The sequence below is a fragment of the Staurois parvus genome, unplaced genomic scaffold (genome assembly GCF_062004578.1).
Source record: "Staurois parvus isolate SC_StPar_1 unplaced genomic scaffold, SC_StPar_1.0 ptg000711l, whole genome shotgun sequence".
NCBI classification, from domain to species: domain Eukaryota; kingdom Metazoa; phylum Chordata; class Amphibia; order Anura; family Ranidae; genus Staurois; species Staurois parvus.
In genome coordinates, this window is record NW_028318507.1 from 266,319 (window position 1) to 289,895 (window position 23,577).

Below are 23,577 nucleotides of genomic sequence, written 5' to 3' on the forward strand. Positions count from 1 at the left end.
AAGGTGCCCTATCTGTCCCGCGGGTGTCAGCAGCGGGTGTCAGCCACCAGGTCACAGCCGGTTTTTACCGGCCGTTTTCCCGCGATTGACGGTGATCGCTGACACAGAGCAGGGCTGCATTGTTTACACACAGCCCTGTTCTGTGTCAGTTCTCTGACAGCTTGTGAGAAGCTGCAGAGTTTCTCTCCCTTGATCAGCTCCCCCCTCCCTCCCCCGTCCAGTACACACTCCCCGCCTAGTAAAACACTCCCCTTACACAGCAAATTCTAAAAATGTTAACCCCTTCCTCCCCAGTGACATTAGTACAGTTTCAGTGGTTTTTTTTCACTGATCACTGTATTGGTGTCACTGGGGATGTCAGTGACCCCAAGTCAGTTCCCCCCCCAGTGTCAAAATGTCCGCCACAGTCCCGCAGTCCTACCATAAGTCGCTGGTCGCCGCCATATGTTGCTGATTGCCGCCATATGTCGCTGATCGGCGCCATTATTAGTATAAATAAAAATAAAAAATTCCAGTATCTGTAAACGCTATAACTTTCACGTAAACCAATTAATTTACACGTATTGGGTTTTTTTTTTAGCAAAGACATGTCGCAGAATGCATTTTGGCAGAAATTTATGACTAAATTTGATTTTTGCATTTTTTTTTACTGGACATGTTTTATAGCAAAAAGTCCAAAATATTGTTTTTTTTTCCTCAAAATTGTCAGCCTTTTTTTTTATAGCGCAAAAAATAAAAACCACACAGGTGATCAAATACCACCGAAAGAAAGCTCAATTTGTGGGGAAAAAAGGATGTAAATTTCATTTATGTACCGTATTGCATGACCGCGCAATTGTCCGTTAAACTAGCGCAGCGCTGTATAGCAGAAAAATGGCGTAAATTGCAGTATTTATACCATAGTTTGTAGACGCTATAACTTCCACACAAAGCAATCAATATACACTTATTGGGATTTTTTTTCCAAAAACATGTAGCAGAATACATTTTGGCCTAAATTTATAACCAACTTTGAGTTTACTATATATTTTTTATAGTTGAAAGTAAAAAATATTGTTTTTCTTCAAAATTTTTGGCCTTTTTTTGTTTATAGCGTGAAAAATAAAAAGCACACATGTGATCAATTTACACCGAAAGAAAGCTCTATTTGTGTGAAAAAAAGGACGTAAATTTTGTTTGGGTGCAGCATTGCATGACCGTGCAATTATCAGTTGAATTAATGCAGCGCCGAGTAGCAAAAAGAGGCGTGGTCATTAAGGGGGGTAAATCCTCTGGAGCTCAAGTGGTTAACAGTTATAAATGTTCATATATTTTCATGTCTTCACCTGTTTATAGTGTAGAAAGTAAAATAAACCTCCCAGTAATGCTATTACTAGGCTGCAGCTAGAGGGAGCTCTGATGATTTGTAGAGTGACTTCAGGAGACTATACCAATAAGCTCGCATTAAACTCGTAATGCAAGTGAGCAACATGTTTTTTCTTTTCCTCTTTAAATACAGGTTAGTCACACTTTGGGGGTTGATTTACTAAAGTCAAATAGACTGTGCACTTGCAGTGCAGTTGCTCTAAGGTTTTGTAAACGAGCAGAAGCACAGTCTATTTGCCTTTAGTAAATCAACCCCTATGTTTATGCTATCTTTGGTCAGTTTTGTGTTTGTTCTGACACTCACTTTCTCTGTTTAGTATCCTATATGTTAGTAATGGTAATTCTCTAATACAAATGAATGTGCTTTTCATGTGGCCTGCACTGCCACTACTGCTGGCCTGAATCACACTAGTGAAGGCCGTGCGGCCATCGTTTTTCATTTGAATGACCTGCTGTGCCCTCGTTTCACCAAGCAAAGCACCATGCAGTTTCCTGCACCCACAATCGCGCTGCGAGATGAGATGCGTGGGGGTGCCATTCAGAATTAATGACACCCCCACATTCTTCACAAGAGAAACACAATGTGCCTGTGGGTGGTTGTGGGTGTGGGAACAGGTGCAATTCCTGAACCTGCAACCAGCCTGAAGCCTGCGGGCTAGTGTGAACCAGTAATTAGCTGTATAATGTTATCCATTTCAGTTTAACACATTAAACTTGGACTGCAAGTGAGCAACATGTGTTTTCTGCTCCTCTTTAACCATTTCAATACCGTGCAATTTTACCCCTTCCTGCCCAGGCCATTTTTCAGGTTTCAGCGCTCTCACACTTTGAATGACAATTGCGCTGTCATACAACATTGTACCCAAACTAAAATTTTATCATTTTCTTCACACAACTAGAGCTTTCTTTTGGTGGTATTTAATCACCGCTGGGGTTTTTATTTTTTGCTAAATTAACAAAAAAAGACCAAAAATTTTGAAAAAAACCCCACGTTTTTCTTTGTTTCTGTTATAAAAGTTTACAAATAAATAATTGTTCTTCATAAATTTAGGCCAAGATGTATTCTGCTACATGTCTTTGGTGAAAATAACCCAAAATTAGGATGTATTATTTAGTTTGTAGGAAAGTTATAGAGTTCACAAACTATGGTATAGATCTGAAAATTGATCAATCCTGAAGTACTGACAGCCAATCTAATTTCTTGAGGTCCAAGAATGTCAGAATAGTACAGATATCCCCAAATGACCCCTTTTTGCAGAGTAGACAGTCCGACGTACTTCATAAGAGGAATGGCGAGTTTTTTGAAGTTGTATTTTTTTTGTCATAATTTTTCAGAAAATTAAAAAAATTATTTTCACTATTTTTATTTTTACATACTGTCACCAGTGCAGTACAGCGTCATCATATAACTGGCATGGCGGTGAACAGGGACACTGACTGGTGACAGTATGAAAACAAATTATATATATATATATTTGTATTTTTTTACTATTTTTAATTTTTTATTACATTTTTTTTTATTTTTTTTAAGTTTTTTTTCATATTTTACTATGACCAAAGTAGTACAATGTTACCATAGTAACATTGTACTACTTTGGGGAAGTAATCAGTATTTTTTTTTTTTACACAATTTGCTTATAGCAAAGAATTACTTTGCTATAAGCAAGCATTTACCTGAACGAAATCGATTCATTCAGGTTTTTTTTTTTTGTTTTTTTCTGTGCTTAGCTGTGATTTGGCCACAGCTAATCACATGACATGTGCATGTGACCTGCTGTGACCATTCACAGCTAGGCACTAGTATACAATGGATGGCATGAATGAAGCCATCCATTGTTTACAACTGTCATGTGACCTGCTGTGATTGGTCACAGCAGGTCACATAGTACCGGCAACGGGGGCCGGTACTCAGATCTGTCATCGGCCGTGTCCGAGGTACACGGCCGGTGACAGATCGCGCCGCTGCGCGGCTCTGCAACCGCGCGAACTGCGCATGTGCGGGAGCACGCCAAATGGCGTGCAACCGAAAGCTACAGCATTTTTGCGGCCGCCAAACGGCTATAGGCCAGGCGGCTAAATGGTTAAATATAGATTCTGCAGGCTGCATCTTTGTCATATCTCAAACACAGATCACTGATAATCCCTTAACAATGGCACACATGGCATTGATTATCACAAGAAGCTGGTGAATATGTATAATAAAAAGCACTAGTGGCTTGTGGCACAGTTCAGCACAGAGTTGATTATATTAGCTCAACATGTGAAACCAAAAATAGCACACAAACCGCTCTTAGTGTAAACCATACAAAAAATATACATATGAAGGTAACAGCAGCACTCACTGATCTCTGAATACCCAATAACCAGACTAAACATAAATAATGGGGTTGATTTACTAAAACTGGAGTATATAAAATCCAGTGCAGCTCTTCATAGAAACCAATCTGTTTCCAGGTTTTATTGTCAAAACTTAATTGAACAAGCTGAAGTTACATAGTTAGTCTGGCTGAAAAAAGACAAAAGTCCATCCAGTTCAACCATTTAAAAAAAAAAAAAATTATAATCCTATACCCACAGTTGATCCAGAAGAGGGCAAAAAAAAAGAATGAGCCAATTTGCTCCTGCAAGGAAATAAATCCTTCCTGATCCCCCGAGAGGCAATCGAATATTCCCTGGATCACCTTTACCTATAAATGTTAGTATTTTAGTATAAAAGTTAGAAGCTGATTGGCTACCATGCCCAGCTGCACCCAGGGGCGGACTGATCATTTGGAAACTTGGGCACTACCCGAGGACCCGGGGTCAGTAGGGGGCCCCATGAGATGCCCCTGGTACCTTTTTCATAGGCTTTTTTGAGTCTGGGCAAGGACACAGGGGCCCCATGATTTCCTATTGCCCGGGGGCCCCATGAGTTGTCAGTCCGCCCCTGGCTGCACCAGATTTTGCACTCTCCAGTTTTAGTAAATCAACTCCGATGTGTTGCACTGCAACAATTAAGTGCATAAATACAAAACGTTCTGATGTAATATCAAAAAAACCTATAAAGTACACTACAGTCCAGAGTGATGTGTATCCTTTGTACCACCTCCACCAATTACAGTGCACGCAGCCACCACCACACCACATGGCTTACCAGGACATTAAACATACAAGGTCTAATACAGCTCTATGCAGCCTATGGATAGATGGATGGCTATCCACTTGTACCACTCATGGTCCTCACTGTCACAGTGAATACATCTGGTCCATCCCTGAAGCACTGCATGGAAAAGAGAGAGAAGAATGGGGTTTCAAATTCTCAGAACACTGGAGTGGCTGTGGGGGTGCTAATAGCTTGGCAACCCCAGAGGTAAGTACACCGGTGACTGGGGGTAGGAAGGGTGCATGATGTAGAGGTCGACTAACCTTTTAAAGATAAACCTTCCTGAGAAAAACACATAGACTGCTACTACTGACCCCTTCTGAAAATGCAGGTTTCCTGGCTGTTACACTGACGCTCTGACTTCTGTGCTTTCTGAATGGCTGATGTGAGGAGCAGAAGACTTCTTCGTGTTTTTAGGATTTTCTGTTTAGCAAAAGTCAAATTAGTGACCATGTTCTTATGTAAGAACATTCTTGTATTAGATTTGTGGCCCTTTAAAAGCACTTGAAGACCAAGCATTTTCTGGCACGTTTTACTTACAAGTTTAAATCAGTATTTTTTACTACAAAATTACTTCTAACCACCAAACATTATATATTTTTTTGTTAGCAAAGACCCTAGATAATAAAATGGCGATCGTTGCAATTTTTTATGTCACATGGTATTTGTGCAGCAGTTTTTCAAACACAATCTTTTTGGAAAAAATTAATTTTAATCTGAAATTGAAATCTTAAAAATATGTTACGGTGCTTTAAAATTGGACACACTCGTGGAATGGTGACAAACTACTGAAAAAATCTCCATAGGCGACGCTTTAAATTTTTTTCCAAGTTACCTGTTTAAAGTTCTAGCACTAGAATTATTGCTCTAACGTTCAGGGCAATACCTCATGTGTGCTGTGAACACCGTTTACACATGCGTGCATGACTTACATATGTGTTAACTTCTGCATGCACGGAGGGATGGGGGAGCTTTACATTTTTACCACTTTTATATTTTTATTACCACTTTTATTCCTATTACAAGAAATGTAAACATCCTTTATAATAGAAATAAGCATGATAGGTCCTCTTTAACCCCTGGACGCCGAGCGCATGCAAATATGTACCTCTCGGCATCTGGGCCTTGCATATTTGCGTGCCATTAGAAAATACATATGTGCTGAGAGTGAGCACCCTGCGCACTACCAGCACATATGTCCGTGACTCACGGGAAGGTCCCGATCAGGGGCGGACTGACCATTTGGAAACTCGGGCACTGCGCGAGGGCCCGGGGTCAGTAGGGGGCCCCATGAGATGCCCCTGGTACCTTTTTCATAGGCTTTTTTGAGTTTGGGCAAGGACACAGTGGCCCCATGATCCCCTATTGCCCGGGGCCCCATCAGTTGTCAGTCCGCCCCTGGTTCCGTTCTCCCCTTGCGATCGGGACCTTTTCCGATCATGTGACCACCATGATGGCGAATCACAGCGGTCACATGACCCTAAAACCCCGCCCGACTTCTGAAACTTTTAAAGCGCCGGGAGGCGCAGGCGCAAAGTGGTTAAGGAGAGATCTGGGGTCAAAAAGACTCCAAATCTCTCCTTTAAGAGCAAAAGATTAAAAAAAAAATGTTTTGTTCTTTTTCTTTAAAAAAAGAAAACAATTGTTTACATCTGTCCTGGACTGGATGTGACGTCATGATGCCGCTTTGGACCTCCAACACCATAGAGGTGATCAGAGACCATAGAATCTCTCATTGCCTCTAGGAGCAGCGAGCCGCACCGTCGGATCTGTTCTCGTGGACGCTGGTTTTAACAGTGAGCCCGAGAAACACCGGTGAGCAGCGGGGGGGGGGGGGGGGGGCACAGGTACAGAAAGTGTTCCAGTGGCTAATGAACTGCTCAGACCACTTTCATCAGAAATCCAGGCTGAAAGAAAAGTTTATGGCTTATCTCTTCCCCACTTCTGGAACGTATATATACGTATTGCGGTCTTCTTAGAATCTGTTCTGAGCTAGGCTGTAGAAGCAGAGTAATAATGGAAGATACCGCTTCATATGCAGGACAAAGAAAACAAACATTTCTACTCTTCTCTAATAGTGATTCTCACCCCGGCGGTGTATGATGAGTATTGTGCAGGGGATCCTTTGCTGCTCTCACAGGCTACAGAATTATCATGTACAGAAATGAAGTCTCTTGCTTGTGATTTGTGTTTCCATAAACTTCTTCCTTCCAACGCTGAAGTGCCCTCTGCTCCCAGAATCATGTGACCGGCTTCTTAAAGGAGCAGCTGTGCTGACAACGCTCACCGTCAGTCGTCCAGCCTGAGTACACACATGTCCTGTCTGTGCAGATCGATCTCTAGACCAGCTTGAGCACAGTATAATAAATAGTCATAGTATTCGATTTTCTAATAACGTGAAGAATGCTCATACTGCTTAAAATATAACTTAAATAAAAATAATATATAATAATAATAAAAAAATAAAACTTGTTTTTTAGTTAGAGTGGAGAAGATTTAAAGAGTTATAAACATGTGCAAATATATAATATTAAATTTGTGTCGTGCTCCACTGTGAATAAATAATTAATATTTTTGCAAAAATCAGTTTTTAAATACAAGTGAAATTTAATAAACCTTAATATATTTTTAAGGTGCAATATGTGCTCTAGTAAAATATATTATTATAAACTCTCAATTTAAGATACCCAAAAAATTTTATTTTATAGTGATACGAAAAATAAAATATGAATAAAAAATAAATAATTAAATAAAAAATAAAATATATATCAAGTGTATAAAATATTTAGTGTTCAATTTACAAAATAGTGTCTAAATCAAGAAACCAAAAAAGTCCACTCCATGATGGCAATCAGAAAATGAATGGATCTTTCTTATTTATGTTCTCACCTTTAATTTTAGCCAAACCGTGAAGTTAGGCTAAAACAGCTTTGTGTCCTTCTGTGGACAGGTAGGTGATTTTCAAGCTTTGACCATATTCCAAAAACGATGGGTAGTTGAATGTAGTAATGCACTTTTCCCACAGGGGGTCTCCTGGACTTGCTGATCCCTGTTTGTATTATGAATGGATGGATTTTCTTCCTCTGTCCTCCAGGGGTCTTTGCACTTCCTCCACCTCCCCTCTTTATTCCTCCATATTGTGGGTTATCATGCAAAAGAATCTATATATAGTGCCCAGGGGTGGACTGACAACTCATGGGGCCCCCTGGCAATAGGGGATCATGGGGCCCCTGTGTCCTTGGCCAAACTCAAAAAAGCCTATGAAAAAGGTACCAGGGGCATCTCATGGGGCCCCCTACTAACCCCGGGCCCTCGGGCACTGCCTGAGTTTCCAAATGGTCAGTCCGCCCCTGATAGTGCCTTATCCTTTTTTAAAATTATTTATTAATGCTGCATATATATCCACTCACATTTTTTCTAAATTAATAGCTGTTTTTAAAACATATAATTCCTCTGTGTATGCTCTGCACACTGTCTGTACTCGCCGTGTGTGTTCTGAATAGCGTCGTGACGTCAGAGCCCCTCCCCTACGTGTTACGCCACCGGGTCACGTGGCTTCATCAGGGGGATTCCTGAGATTAGAGACATTTTTCCTACCAAATTCTGGCGGCATATTTGGAGCGTACATGTGTGCATGAGGCCTTATTCCCCTAAATGCTACACATTAATACACACATAAACGCCTGGTTGTACATGGCCACAATAAATAACATGCAGCTGCATTCATAGGCATACAAAAAAATAAAAATAAAAAAATTCAGAAGCCCAAAGCAGCTGTATTTTTCTGCCAATGTACATGAGCCATTAGGTTACTTTCACACTGATCTGTAGCAAAAACACATATGCGGTACGAGTTTTTTTTACAGGTTATGCGACTCAAAAAACGCACCATAAACACAATGTAGTGCGTTTTTGCTGCGTTTCCATCCATTTGAATGGGGTGGGTACATTTTTTGGTGTGCTTTTTTTTTTCACTCCACCAAACCTGCTCCAAAAATTCAGCAAGCGGGATTTTAACACCTTCCCGCCCGGCCTATAGGAGATTGACGGCTGGGCAGGACACTCGCCGTTGCGACTGGGAGTCATATGACGACCTGTCAAAACGAGTCGCGCATTGGCACGATCTGTCACCGGCTGTGTCGATGACATATTACTACACCGGCCTGTTGCCAGTGTCATGTGATTGCTGTGACCAATCACAGCAGATCACATGTCTATTGTATACAATGGATGGCTTCCTGTCATGCCATTTATTCTATACAATTGTGTTGTTACCTGTGAATGGTCAAAGCAATCACATGATACAGACAGGGCCATTCACAGCCCATCTGTATCATGTGATCAGCTTTACCCAATCACAGCTAATCACAACAAAAGACTGAATTAATCCGTTTCATTCAGTAGCAATGATTGCAAATATCAATGAAATACATTGGTATTAGCAATGTGTTAAAAAAATAAATCCTGATCACTTGCCCAGAGTAGTTTAATGTTACTAAGGTAATATTGTATTGCTTTGATAACAGTGTGCTGAAAAATAAAATAGTAAAAAAAAAGAAAAAATTTAATAAAAAATAAAAAAATAGAAACATTTGAAAAAAAATTATAAATTCAATTATTATTTTCACCAAAGAAATGTAGCAGAATACATTTTGACCTAAATTTATGAAGAAATGTTATTTATTTGCAAAATTTTATAACAAACAAAGAAAAGTGCGTTTTTTTTCAAAAGTTTCAGGTGTTTTTTGTTTTATTTAGCAAAAAAAAAAAACTCAGTGGTGATTAAATACCACCAAAAGAAAGCTCTATTTGTGTGAAACAAAATGATAAAAATTTCATACGGGTACAGTGTTGCATGACTGCGCAATCGTCATTCAAAGTGCGACAGCGCTGAAAGCTGAAAATTGGCCTGGGCAGGAAGGGGGTATAAGTGCCCGGTATTGAAGTGGTTAAAAGACACAACTGACCCAAAAAGGATCAGTGTGAAGAGTTCCATAGGATTACATGGTCACATGCGTAAAAAAACAAATCAGTGTGAAAGCAGCCTTATAGTGGTTGTAAAGGCTGAAGGTTTTTTTTACTTTCATGCATTTTGTGCATGAAAGTAAAAAACCTTCACTGTGCAGTTTCCCCAGCACCCCCTTAACTGGGCCTGATCTCGATCCTGAGATGGGTACTAGAGCAGCAGCTCTCCTGGCTCTTCCCCTTCTCACTGGCTCAGACAAAGCAGTGGGAGCTATTGGCTCCTTCTGCTGTCAATCACAGCCAGTGAGGAGGGAGCGGAGGGACGGGGCTGAGCCCCTCTCTGTGTGTCATTGGACACACAGAGCTGGCTTGGGAGTGAGCATGCACATGTGCACCCATAGCAAGCAAGGGGAGGAGCCAGGGGCGCCAGTAGGGGACCCAAATAGAGGAGGTTCGGGGCTGCTCTGTGCAAATCCATTGCTCAGAGCAGGTAAGTATAACATGTTTGTTATTTAAAAAAAAAATTTGTATTAGGGCAAAAAAAACCACATTGGAATGTGTTGCATTGCAAGTACAAAAACATACCGTACTTGCTGGTCTGTCAAATCTTGCTGGACATGATATTTAGGTACCAAACACAGTCATGTGACTTTATACATTTAATATATCCAAAAGGTTTAGCATTAGCATTTTTTCAGACAGCTTCTAGATATCCCATAAAAGTGATCTATATGGCTATAGAGTCACCCAATCACTTCTACAGCACTGTAAAGTTGGCTTGACATGTTTTGCATCTATTTACTCGATAGAAAATCAACTTTTAAATATTTTACAAAAAAAAATTGTGTTTCTGTGCACTATTCATTTTGGCTCAATTTTTTTTAATATAGATTTGATAAACAATTGCATAATTATCTTGCAGTATAAACATTTTCAGCTACCACCATTTTATTCATCGGGGCCTCTGCTTTCAGAGAACATAATTGTTTGGGGGAGGTTTAAGTAATTTTATAGCTGAAAAAATTCAAATTTTACCATGAAAATTTTAAAAAAGGTGCTCCAGAAGCAAAGTGGTTATTTAAATGTATTTATTATTATATGCTATGATTTTACAATGCAAAAAATATTAGAATGTTTCTACCTAATACTATGAGACAGGATCTGATTTCTTACTTTTGTATTGACCTGAGGTGATAGTAATAGGATTTCATTTAAAACTATTTTAAAATCTAGAACTCTGATTCAGCTGGGTTAGTGTTAGGATGGGTCACTCTTCACCAGGATTCAGGAATGCAGGCAGATATGTATAAATACGGCAGATCATCAGCTTCTATGAATTCCTCCTTCCTATGTAAAGCTAATAACATCCCGGCCGGCAGCTCGAGGATACCATACAAGGCAGCAGCTCAGCTGAATCCTCACCAGCATGGAGAGGATGGTGGGATGATGACAGCTGGATTCTGTATAGAGCGGGCTGCAGGGCTGAGGACGTTCAAGTTCAATGACCATGGACTTTGTCACGCATTAAACACTTATTACTGATAAGGGAAAAGCAAAACTCAGCTTACACAGGTGACTACATCAAGAAGACTTGTTGCCAATGTTACCTTACATGGCAGCAAATACATGTCCAGGGCTAGCAGCAAAGTCTTTTGGGCATTATACTGCAGATGACTGGCGAGTTATCCAATCTTTGGCTTTCCTTTGACTTTACTGTTTTACATTTGCCTTTATATGGCCCTTTATGGATATATTATAGTTACATAGTTAGTCCGGCTGAAAAAAGACAAATGTCCATCCAGTTCAACCATAGAAAAAAAAAAGTTATAATCCTTCACCCACAGTTGATCCAGAGGAAGGCAAAAAAACCCAGCAAAGCACGATCCAATTTGCACCTGCTGGGAAAAAATTCCTTCCTGATCCCCCGAGAGGCAGTCGGATATTCCCTGGATTAACTTTACCTATAAATGTTAGTATCCAGTTATATTCTGTGTATCCAAGAAACAATCCAGGCCTTTTTTGAAGCAATCCACTGAGCTGGCCAGAACCAACTCTTGAGGGAGTCTATTCCACATTTTCACAGCTCTCACTGTGAAGAAACCTTTCCGTGTTTGGAGATTACATTTCTTTTCCTCTAGATGTAAAGAGTGCCCCCTTGTCCTCTGTGATGATCTCAGGGTGAATATCTCTACACCGAGGTCACTATATGAACCACTGCTGTATTTATACATGTTGATCATATCCCCCCTTAATCTCCTCTTCTCAAGAGAGAATAAATTCAGTTCCTCTAATCTTTCCTCATAGCTGAGCTCCTCCATGCCTCTTATCAGTTTGGTTGCCCTTCTCTGTACTTTCTCCAGTTCCCCAATGTTCTTTTTGTGAATTGGTGCCCAAAACTGAACTGCATATTCCAGATGAGGTCTTACTAATGATTTGTACCGGGGTAATATGATATCTCTCTCTGGAGTCTATATCTCTTTTAATACAAGAGAGGATTTTGCTCGCTTTAAAATCTGCAGCTTGGCATTGCATGCCATTATTAAGCTTGAGACCTACCAGAACCCCCAGATCCTTCTCCACCATTGATTCCCCCAGTTGTACCCCCCCAGTATGTATGATGCATGCATATTCTTAGCCCCCAAGTGCAGAACCTTACATTTATCAACATTAAACCTCATTTGCCACATAGTTGCCCAATTAAACAGTGCATTGAGGTCGGCTTGTAAATTGGACACATCCTATAAGGACGTTATTCCATTGCACAGCTTGGTGTCATCTGCAAAGACTGAAATGGGATTTTTAATCCCAGACCCTATATTGTTTATAAATATATTATCTTAAAGTGTTACTAAACCAGGACCCTGCATTCACTATATCTGGTCTCCCCGGACCCTGCATTCACTATATCTGGTCTCCCCGGACCCGGCATTCACTATATCTGGTCTCCCCGGACCCTGCATTCACTATATCTGGTCTCCCCGGACCCGGCATTCACTATATCTGGTCTCCCCGGACCCTGCATTCACTATATCCGGTCTCCCAGGACCCTGCATTCACTATATCTGGTCTCCCCGGACCCTGCATTCACTATATCTGGTCTCCCACAGTACACAGAACATGGAAATGCAATTATTTTAGTCAATATAAACTGCTAAATACCTTTTCTTATCAGCAGTATATAGCAGTCTTGTGACTTCTGTCCAGCACAGCACTGGTTAAAGCTTGTTGGAGGAGTTTTCATTCTTCCCTGATTCTCCTATGAGGCTTCATAACCCCTGACCCTCTGTCTCTACAGTTCTGATTGGCCCTGTGCTGATCACATGCACTCTCCCAAGAAAGAAAAAAAACTCTCTAGCAATGCACACGAAACTGAACATGTGCAGCTTGTCCTCAAGGCTCTGTTCTATCAGCAGATGGATTGGGGACAGCAGAAGAAGGGGAGGATCAGAGAAGACAGAATCAAGCATCTTTTTTTTACAATGTGGAGGATTAACCCCTTAGGTTCCACAGTGAGTATAACAAGCATGCTTTACTACATATACAGACTGTTGTGGGTTTTTTTTCTATAATTATTTTTTTTTTTAGTTTTTATTGAGTTTTGAAAGACATACAACAGACAAAAAGTTGCACAGAGTTGTGAGATAACAGTCACAAACCAACAAAAGGAGAAAAGAAACAAGAACATCGAGTGAAATGCATATACATACAATGTCAGTGTATAACAGTGGGTTAGCCAGCAACATCAGACATCTGGGTAGACATATTGGAAATCAAAAGATCCCATGGTTCCTCAACCACTTCAAAAAAGGGGACAAGATTAGCATGCATAGCAGTGAGGTACTCCATTCTTCTAATCTCAGCAATGACCTTCACCAATTCCGACCGAGTAGGAGGTATAAAAGATAGCCAATGAATGGGAATGGTTCTCCTGGCCAAAACAGGAGAGGATAGTTTCTTGGCAGATTTGGAGAGGCCTGTAAAAGGTAGGCCTAATAAAAAGTAAATGGGGTCAAATGGAATATGGGCCTGTAGAAGTAGCCGCAAGAGGCTAAGGACCTCTCTCCAGAAAGATGCAATGTGTTGGCAAAGCCAGAAAATGTGAAAAAGAGTGCCAATTTCCACGCCACATCGACACCAGACATGAGAAACACTCAGATTGTGATCATGGAGAACCTCAGGAGTCTTGTACCAAAACTTCAAAATGTTATGTGTTTTCTTTATATACCACACATATAGAAAATCTAGAGGCGGCCTCCCAGATCCTGCTCCATTGATCTAAGAGGATATCTCATTGAAGGATTCGGGGCCACTTTCACATATAAAGGTGTGTATCAGTAGAAAGGGGACAAGTGTCTTGAAGTAACGTATAGATAGAGGAAATTAGGCCCCGTTGGTATGGACCCTGAATGCAGATGCGTTCGAAAAGAGTAGGCTTCTCTAGATTTACGGAGGGAATCTTGGAGGAGAAAAAATTTTGTATCTGTAGATAAATATAATACTGATGAGGAGGCATATGCGATGCTGCCCCTGTCCTAGGGGCAGATAGGACTTTGGATGTTGGGAAGGCTCTGGGGCACTGCTTGTCTCCTCCACTTCCTCTTCATCTGACCCCATGTAGGGAGGGCACTAGGTCTCCCATGAATTGAGCCCACTCTCAGGTGTCACAAACGGGCACTGATGCGGGAAACGCAGGTCAGGCAGTGAGAGCCCACAAACATCCCAGATCTCTGCTGCAATAGTACCATTAGGGGCATCCCATAAGGCCCCAGACCACTCCCAAGAAGCTGAAGACACACAGTCCACCACTGACTGTGTTGGCTGCGTAAATGATAGAGCAGGCTGTGGGTCTCCAGATGGTATATGAGAACTACTAGCCTCTGCTGCATGTACCTGTGCTGTAGTAGGTGGTGGCTGCACAGAGACCTCCGACAAAAGTACCTCAGGGACAGGGTCAAGACAGAGCTCGATCCCGTTGGTACTGGGAGATGATTTTGGGCTTTATGTTCGAGTCGAACATACGATCGGCTCGATCATCAGCCATTCTGTTTTTGGTGAACACACTAATAGTAATGGTGTTCAGCAGGATGTTTGCCCACCGTGCCCCACAATGCACTGCGCCCTTATAGTGCATTGCGATTGGCCAAACCAATGAGTCTGACCACAGGTCAGGTCATAGCGCATGTGACGTCATCACAGTTTTAAAGGACTGTCATCCCGGCGCAGCTGTCAGAGGGCCAGGAGCCAGTGTCAAGAGCAGAGCATTTTTTACTTATTCACATGGGAGGGGGGCCTGGGATCTGGGGGCCCCTTTGTTCAACCAGCAACAGTTGTAGGGAAGAGGCCCTTGTCCCCATCAATATGTGGACAAGGTGCTTTTGGGGGGCCTCCCGCCCCAAAGCACCCCCCCATGTTGAGGGCATGTGACCTGGTATTGTTCAAGAGGGGGGGGAGCATGCTCACCCCCCCCCCCTTCCTGACCTGTCGGGCTGCATGTTCGGATAAGGGTCTAGTATGGATTTTGGAGGGGGGCCACACCATTTTCTTTTTACATTTTGACATGGGGTTCCCCTCAAAATCCATACCAGACCTGAAGGGCTGGCAGCTGAATCATTAAAGAATGTTTTCACTACTAAAATACTGCATGACTCAATAATATAACTCATGCAGTATTTTAGTGGCTGTGCTGTATAAGATACCGCTTAGTGAATTGTCCCTCTTCAAAGTTCACGGTTGAACTTTCGTTTTAATGTTCAACTACGAACCAAACGGGGGTGTTTTGCCCATCACTACTGGGGCAGCACTCAACTCTGCGATTGTTGGGGAAGCCCTGGTGGGGGATGTCCTCCACCAGGTCTGGAGAGTCCAATTGCCATTCTGCCGATGACAGGGTCCCGTTGATGACTCTCCACCAGGGGCGGACTGCCCATTTGAACCTCGGGCACTGCCCCTGAGATGCCCCTGGTACCTTTTTCATAGGCTTTTTTGAGTTTGGGCAAGGACACAGGGGCCCCATGATCCCCTATTGCCCAGGGGCTCCATGAGTTGTCAGTCCGCCCCTGCTCTCCACCCAACTATTATGCATCTTCTTGGCAGGGCCCTAGATGGTGACATGCCAACTCCCCAACTGGGAGCATCTCAAACAGGAAAGCCTGGCACTCTCCACAACAGGCCCTTACCAGCTAGCCTGCAAAAAATGCTAGGGTGCTCACTCCTCCTAAAGGCACAGGAACACATTAAGTGTGCTGGGAAATTTTTGTCTGTGATCTGCATTGCCCTTCCATGTGCACCTTACTGCAAACGATAGTTATAAATTAGGGTGGTTGCCATCTTTTTGTTTAGCTTTTGTACTTGATTAATTCCTTTGTCAGCCACAGCAGCCATGCAAAGACAGTGCTCTATCTCATCAGTTCCGGCTTCATTCACTATAGGAATGATCAGTAAGCAGGAACTGATGTTCACTGTTCTCCATCCACTCAACCAATAGGAGGGCCAGGGGTGAAATTGGTCAGGTGGGGGAAAGAGCACATTCCAGTATGCATGGAAGTGATCAAGCAGCTTTACAGCCACTAAATCACTTTCAGCAGAAAGCAAAACAGTGGACAGTTGTTTTTTGGGATTGAAAAGAATGGTGAGGAAACAATATAATCTCACTGCCTCTCAAACATCTTCTAAAAAGCAATCCACAGTGAATCTCTCTTCAGAGGGCTAATGCTAGTGTAAACAAGCCTTAGTGGTCTGTGTCAACAGGATTTTGTTTGCAGGTCAAGCACACCTGACATGAAATTCTGAATAATTTCAGGAAACGTCTTAAACTGATGGATCAACACAAGCCCAAAGCCCGTCAACACAGTCCCTAAGGCTCCTTGCACATGAGGGCATCTAGCTGCTGTGCATGTAGCTCTGCATTTTAATGCAAATTGGAGGCACTGGTATAGTAGACCCATTGCTTGCAGCAGGGTCTATGGCAGGCTGCAGCTAGACAGGGCTAAACACTGTACCAAGTGGTATCGGTGTTAGGTCTTGAGCGTTCAGGAATGAATGCCCAAAATGTAGGTACAGTGATGGGATCCACTAGACACCCTCGTATAATGGGGATTAACTGTCATGAACTATGGTATTACCAGTAAACAGATGAATTGTGGAGAGTTACAGTAGAAGAAGGTTATGGTGAGAGCCTTGGAGTTGAATATCTGATCACCAAGCCAAGTGATAGTTAGGCCCCACTCACACATGAGGGTTTTGTAGTTCAAAGTTCCAAACGTCTCAACATCCCAAATCCCATGTATTTCAATGGTGGCTGTCCACATGTAGTGCCCTCTAGTGTTAGACAGAGTGAGGTCAATTTATTGCTGACTCACAGTAGGTGTGTGAATCTGAATTTACTGTGGGTTCAATGTGAGGTAAGGCAGGAAGACTGCAAGGCTGTGCAAACCAGGCCTCTTTCTCCTCCCCCTGGTTTCTAGAAGGGAACTTCTAGAAACTAGTGGGCGGAGGTAAGGAGGCAGGATCTGCATACTTAGGGGAATTTGGCCAGTTCTCAGGCAGGAGGTCTGTCAAGGTGGCTAGGTAAGCCCTTAAATAGGAGAGAGCATGGCCAGCAATTGGAAGGAGGCAGGTGGAATTACTAAGTTGTTGTCGTGTGGTCTGGGAGGGGACCCCAGGAAAGGGAGGCTTCACCTCCAGGCTGGAGAAAGGAGGCTGGAAGGAAAGGAAGCTGGAAGAGGGAGCTCCACTGATCTACAGTCTATGGGAAAAGGACAGCCTGCACAACCTGGAAGGACTAGCCCAGCAGAACGCCTGAAAGCAGTTTTATCCTCAGCTGCAGGACACAAGGGACAGTGTGAACACCTCTACACCCCCGGGGCCTGCAAGAGAAAGGGCTGCCAGGTGCAATACCCAGTAATTTCTCCCGGGCCAATGCTGATGACTGTTCTGGAATCCCTTGCTCTGGGATATTCTTCAAGGCAGCCAATTAGGTGGGTAGTTTACTGCTGAGGTCTGAAGATATTCATCCAAGGGCTCTTAGTGCTCCTTAACCACTCGCCTACAGGACACTTATACCCCCTTCCTGCCCAGGCCAATTTCCAGCTTTCAGCGCTGTCACACTTTGAGTGACAATTGCGCGGTCATGCAACACTGTACCCATATTAAATTTTTATCATTTTTTTGAGACAGATAGAGCTTTCTTTTGGTGGTATTTAATAACCTTTGGGATTTTTATTTTTTCTTAAACAAACCAAAAACCACTGAAAATTTTGAAAAAAAAAAGTTTTTTCTTAGTTTTTGTTATACAATTTTGTAAAATATGTGATTTTTCTCCTTCACTGATGTGCGCTAATGAGGCTGCAGTGATGGGCACTGATAGGCTGCACTGATGGGCACTGATGAGGAGGCACTGGTAGGTTGCACTGATGGGCATTGACAGGCATCACTGATGGGCACTGAAAGGCAGCACTGATACATGACACTGATATATGGCACTGATATATGACATTGTTAGGCGGCACTGACTGGCACTGTTAGGCAGCACTGACTGGCACTGATAGGCGGCACTGACTGGCACTGATGCGCACTGATTGGCACTAATAGGTGGCACTGATTGGCAGCACTGATAGGTGGCACTGATTGGCATTGATAGGTGGCACTGACTGGCACTGATGGGTGACATTGAAAGGCAGCTCAGATGGGCACTGATATGTGGTATTGATGTGCACTGGTATTCACTGTTATGTGGCATTGATGGGCACTGGCACGTGGCACTGATGGGCACTGGCACGTGGCACTGATGAGCACTGACAGGTGGCACTTCTGGGGCCACACTGATCATCAGGGCACACTGATCATCAGTGCCCTGATGATCAGTGTACATGTCCCCTCCGCGGAAAGCCGATTACCGGCTCTCCTCTCCTCTCGAGCTGTCAGCGTGACAGCTCGAGAGGAGAGAAATGCCGATAACCGGCATTTCCATGTTTACATGTGATCAGCTGTGATTGGACACAGCTGATCACATGACCGAGCCAACATCTTTGGCTCTTTCTGTGATCCTCTGTGTCCGAGGGACACAGCGCACCGGCGATCAATGGAGGTAAATTTACATCTGGAATATGGTACACCTCTGGATGAGCTGATTGTGGTGATAGGCACTGATCAACTCACTTGTATGCAGGTACAATGTAAATGTTTTCTTTATTAAAGTGGTTTTGGCTGCACTCTCCAGTGTGCTCTGCTTCTGTCATGTATAATTGGCCCTTGGAGATATATATACAGAGCTTGACTGGATCCAATGTAGCCCGATACATTTGTAAGATTAGAGATACAGTATATATAAATATAGCCGGTAACTGACAGGCTCCAAACTGTCACAGAGACCTATCAATCCAGGAAAGTCGTTGCATTCCAAAATGTCTCACTCAATATGTTTAATTCATTTCAGGTTTAACAGTTGCACAACCGTTTCAAGTGTCCCCACTCTTCACCAGGTGCAGGTAAGCTCAACCATTGTTGTGCAGTTATTACCTGGAATAAATTCAACATATAGAGCAAGAGGTTTGATTTCCCTGAATGTATGTGTGTGTGTGTATTATACCACCACCACCCGCCTGAATCGTAGATACAAGGCAGGATGGATTCATGCTTTCATGTTTTTTACGCCAAATTCTAACCCTACCATTTGAATGTTGCCACAACTAGTCTGCCCATACTCCTCTGACATCATCAAGGTATTTTCGCCCACACAACTGCCGCTCACTAGATATTTTCTCTTTTTCAGACCATTCTCTGTAAACCCTAGAGATGGTTGTGCCTGAAAATCCTAGTATGTCAGCAGTTTCTGAAATACTCAGACCAGCCCATCTGGCACCAACAACTATGCCACGTTCAAGTCACTTAATTCTCTTTTTTATCCCATTCTGATGCTCGGTTTGAACTTCAGCAAGTCGTTTTGACCATGTCTAGATGCCTAAATGTATTGAGTTAAAATAAAAAGAAGAAATAGTGAAGCGCTTGTATCACATGAATACAATCAAGTACCTCCAAAAAATGAAAATATAATTATAAATCAAAGTGACCACTATATATAATAAGTGAGTGCTGACTCCCTCTAGTGGGAAGAAAAAAAATAGTGCCAACCAAAATATAATTCCCTATAACAATATAGCACACATTATAAAACTTGTTATATAGTGCATATAAAAAATTCTTAACAAAATGTGAATACGTGAAAACAGAATAATTGGCCACATACAATAGTGTCTAAATCATACGTATATAATATATGTCATAGGTGAAACAAAACAATATCACAAGTGAAAAAAATGTCCATGCATGTGACTGTGCTTTTTGCTGAAACACACACGTGATCTCCACTTCCAAGTGCAAATACTCTCCTTCAAATGGCAGCAATGCCTGCTCACCTCCCCTCCTTGACCCACACAGGGCCCCAAAGCAGTTACCACCTCGGTGGTGTAATTCCTCTGGCAGACTCCTTATTCCTCCTCCTCTCTAATGCAACTCATAAAAAGACAAGAAAGCCTTCCATAGTGTAGTGTATTTAATTGAGATTGATTAAAATAACACAATATTCCACTCACATGCTCCTCTCCATTAAAAAGCGGTTTCCCCAGCCTATGGGTAGATATGCATGCACCTGGGGGAATCCAATATGGCCGCTGCGTCCGGACATGCGTCACCAGGAAATGAACGATCCGACGCATTGCGTCACGTGCGTCGTGACTTCATCAGGGTTACCGCCCCCTGGTGACTCAATGGTATTTATAGAAAAAGCTTAATTGGATTCCATTGTGAGGGCGGACTTACGGTGGACATCTTATTAGAGTCCAGCACTCACATACATGGAACTACATTAACCTACCCATATGTAAACTCTAGTGCTGGATAACGGATCTATATCTACCTATATCATATTCAGAATATATACATATAAAAATGAGACGAATTATATATTCTAGCCTTTTTAGACCACATCTACAACTTTGATGATGCACTATTACAAAATCAGAAACTTTATTAATATTAAAAATATTGAAAACATTCCAAAAATACTTTTTCATAAATCTTAATGGGCTTCCTTATTAAGTGGATGTGTATACCCTAAAAAATAAATAAAGAAAATAAATTTAAATAAAAATAAATATAAATAAAAATGAAAAAATATAAAAAAAAATAAAATATAAAAATGAAAATAAAAATAAAAAAAAATAAATAAAAATAAAATAAAAATAAACATTAAACTAAAAACTAAAAAATAAAAAATAATGACAAAACAAACCCACAAATCTATAATATAAGGGTATTTATCTACACTGCCACGCTAAATGGATTTGAATAAATACTCATAAAACTCATTAGATACCTATTTAAAAGGAATATTAAAAAATAGATTATAAAATATACACGTGACATGCACAAATATCCATAGCTTGGGTTTACAAAAGTTCACTCATCATATCAACCAAGCTTAAATTAATAAAATATATGTATATTACATATTCTAAATTATTATTACCAGATCAGTCTTCTAACATTTAAAATTAAAATTTTAAAAATCGCTAATGAAACAATTGAGATCAAACTCAATATTAAGGCCATGCGATGCTTGTGTATGCATGATGTACATCCATCTCGACTCTGCCTGACTTAGGGATTTGATCTTATTACTCCCCCTCCAATGACTCACATACTTCTGTATACCCCAAAACTTGAGTCCTGAGGGGTCTTTGTTATGCTGTTTTAGGAAGTGCCGGGAAACGCTATGTTTAGGGAACCCCTTTTTTATATTTTGTACATGTTCCCTCATGCATTTCCACATAGGCCTTTTTGTTCTTCCTATTTATTGATAACCACATTCACATTCAAGGCCATATACTACTCCCTCTGTATGGCATGAAATGAAATCTTTGATCTTATATACTGTACCATCATAGTTGGCCTTAAAGGTGTTACGTTTGCCGTTTTTACCCTTGGTTTCTCTACAAGCGTAACAGTGTCGGCACGGAAAAAAACCTACTTGGTCAAGAAATGTGATACTCTTCTTTTTAACTGGTGGCTCAAGTACATTTTTAACTAATCTCGTCCTCAGGGAAGGGGCCTTCCTATATATAAATTTTGGATTATCTCCCAAAATCTTATTCAAATCAGGGTCCGTTTTAAGAATAGACCAATGTTTAGCAAATATTTTCTCGATTTTTTTATAATGGACATTGTAGTCTAGAATAATTGCCATTTGACTCTCAAAGTTCTCCTTTTTATTCTTATCAACAATCAATAACTCCCTCTCCATATTTTGAACTTCAATTATTCTCTTCTCTATTTCTTTCTCAGGGTAGCCTTTTTTAATAAACTTATCTCCTATGATCTTCGCTTGTTTCTTGTACTCCTCCTTATCAGAACAATTCCTTCTCAACCTCACTAGCTGGCCCTTAGGTATATTATAGAGCCATGGGCGGTAATGACAACTGTCTGATGGTATGAATCCATTACGATCCACTTCTTTAAAATAAGTATTTGTATAAATTTTCCCTTGTTGATTCATAATGTTAAGATCTAAGAAATTGACTTTTTCATTGTCATATGTCCAAGAAAATTTTATATTTTTTGTATTATTATTTAATCCATTCAAAAATTCAATCAGCAGTTGTCTACTTCCCTTCCAAATGATAATTACATCATCAATATATCGATAATATGAGATAAGTTCACATGGAGTTTGTTTATAAATGGCTTCCTCCTCCCAGTGGGCCACATACAGATTGGCAACACTGGGGGCAAACCTTGCCCCCATCGCAACACCCCTAATCTGCTGGAAAAAGGTATGATTGTGCCAAAAGTAATTATGTAAAAGACAAAACTCTAGACACTCCAATAGGAATTTCCTTTGGACTCGTTGGATATCACTATATTTTTCAAGTCCCCACTTCACTGCGTCCATCGCTCCATCATGGTCAATGATGGTATACAGCGAAGTCACGTCTGCACTTGCTAAAATTATTTCTGGATGACCCTCAATTTTTTCTAATATTTGAATTAGATGTTTCGTATCCCGTAGGTACACTTTAGTTCTTTTAACTGCTGGCTGTAGATAAAAATCCACATATTGACCAAGTCTTGATAAAACAGATTGGATGCCATTCACTATTGGTCTACCCGGAGGGTCCTTCACATTCTTGTGTATTTTCGGTACAGTGTATATCACTGGAATACGGCAAGTTTCAGGTATCAGATATTTAGTTTCCTTTTTGTTCAAGATTTTTTTATTTTCACCTTTTGTTACAAGTTTGACCAATTGTTTCTTATATAACAACGTGGGATCTTTCGAAATAACTTTATAAGTAGTATCATCTGCCAACTGTTGTGCTAATTCTTGTAAATAATATTCTTTGGATAACACCACTATGCCCCCTCCCTTATCAGCAGGCCTGATGACTATATTATCTCTCTTAGCAAGTCTATTAATCCCTGTTTGAATGCCTATATTATTAATGCATTTAGGGATTTTCAAATTGTCCAAATCTTTGGTGACCATCTGTTTAAAAACTTCAATATGGTCATTATTATGTACCTGCGGATTAAAAAGCGATTTATTTGAAAGATGGCTATGTAAAATATTACTGCTAGCACCATTCGCTATACTATTCTTTGCTCCTGGTAAGTTTAAAAAATACTTTTTAATATTTAATTTACGGATAAATTTTTGTGCATCTACATATATAGCAAATTTATTGGCAGCCTTAGGTGGTGCGAATTTAAGGCCCTTATCTAGGGCCATAATTTCTTCTTTGGATAGTTCACATCCACTTAAGTTAAAAACACCTTCCCCTATTATTCTCTTTTTCTTTTGTTGTTTCCTCCCTGCCCGGCACCCCCTCCTTTGGGTGGACTTTTCCACCTTACATTCTCCGGACTCCTGTCCCTCTCTAAAAAATCTCTCTGGGGTAATTCATCTCTCAGTGGTTCATATCTATTGTACAGTCCTATAGGGCTTCTTCCCTCACCATACGGTGGGTACCATCTCTCTTGTGGATATTGCCTCTCTTGATAATAATTGTATACAGGTCTTTGGTAATAATCTGGTCTATATGGGCCATAAT

General features: G+C 41.2%; 1 protein-coding gene across 3 annotated transcripts in view; it reads right to left on the reverse strand.

The window, feature by feature from the left end:
- The window catches only part of LOC149445757 (threonine synthase-like 2), a 46,379-nt gene extending 39,658 nt beyond the window's left edge, over window positions 1-6,721 (reverse strand). For all 3 annotated transcript variants that reach the window (XM_089653409.1, XM_089653410.1, XM_089653411.1), the window contains exon 1: window positions 6,596-6,721. The gene's annotated coding sequence lies outside the window, so the exon portion shown is untranslated. The remainder of the gene's footprint in view (window positions 1-6,595) is intronic.
- Window positions 6,722-23,577: the final 16,856 nt, after the last annotated feature.